The sequence below is a fragment of the Nanorana parkeri genome, unplaced genomic scaffold (assembly GCF_000935625.1).
Source record: "Nanorana parkeri isolate BGI_ZX_2015 unplaced genomic scaffold, ASM93562v1 scaffold234, whole genome shotgun sequence".
NCBI classification, from domain to species: domain Eukaryota; kingdom Metazoa; phylum Chordata; class Amphibia; order Anura; family Dicroglossidae; genus Nanorana; species Nanorana parkeri.
The window spans coordinates 415,799-416,465 of record NW_017306502.1 but is presented as its reverse complement, the minus strand read 5'-3'; the positions used below and the strand labels follow the sequence as shown (position 1 = coordinate 416,465).

General features: G+C 34.5%; 1 protein-coding gene across 7 annotated transcripts in view; it reads left to right on the top strand.

Moving 5' to 3' along the window:
* The window catches only part of DDX3X (DEAD-box helicase 3, X-linked), a 17,446-nt gene that overhangs the window by 10,832 nt on the left and 5,947 nt on the right, over positions 1-667 (top strand). The window lies entirely within an intron of this gene.

Sequence of the window (667 nt, the reverse complement as noted above, 5' to 3'; positions counted from 1 at the left end):
ACAATATTCAATTCTTTTTTTTTTTTTTTTTTGTGTCTTTTAGAGCTTTTGTTGCAGCATGCAAAATGGCTAAATCTAGGCTTCCCAGTGATAGACTTAAAACAGAACTTTGTGGCTTGTGTTTTGATTAAAATTAATGTACAATGCAGAAGCAATGCTTTTAATTATTTAACCTGTTAGGACAGGCAGTGTTCAAATCTACTTTACATATAAAGAAATTAACAGTACAGACACGGTTAACACAAATGCCTCACAGCCCTTCCTAACATTAGAAATGGGTAGAAATCTTAACCCTTACGAAGCCAATTCAAAACTTTAACCACAGTAAAAGCAATTTAAACTGCAAAAAGCAGGTTTTGAATAAAAGTTTAAGCTTTTATGTGAATGAGGAACATGTAAGAACTCTAAATGGCTGGCTTTCTAAAGTGGAATTACACTTTAATGGTAAACTGTTGGCCTTCAGTGAAGTGCAACGCATATTGGTGATGTACAAATGGTAACATCTAGGTAGGTTTTCACATATGGTTAACACCTTGGGTAAATCATCTGATTGGATGCTATGGATTACTGTCTTTTACACTTGCAATGCTGTTAAAGACTAATTGGGTTGCAAAATACAACTGTTCTCCTTCCCCCCCCCCCCTTAGTTTTTTACTCTTAATTTCTT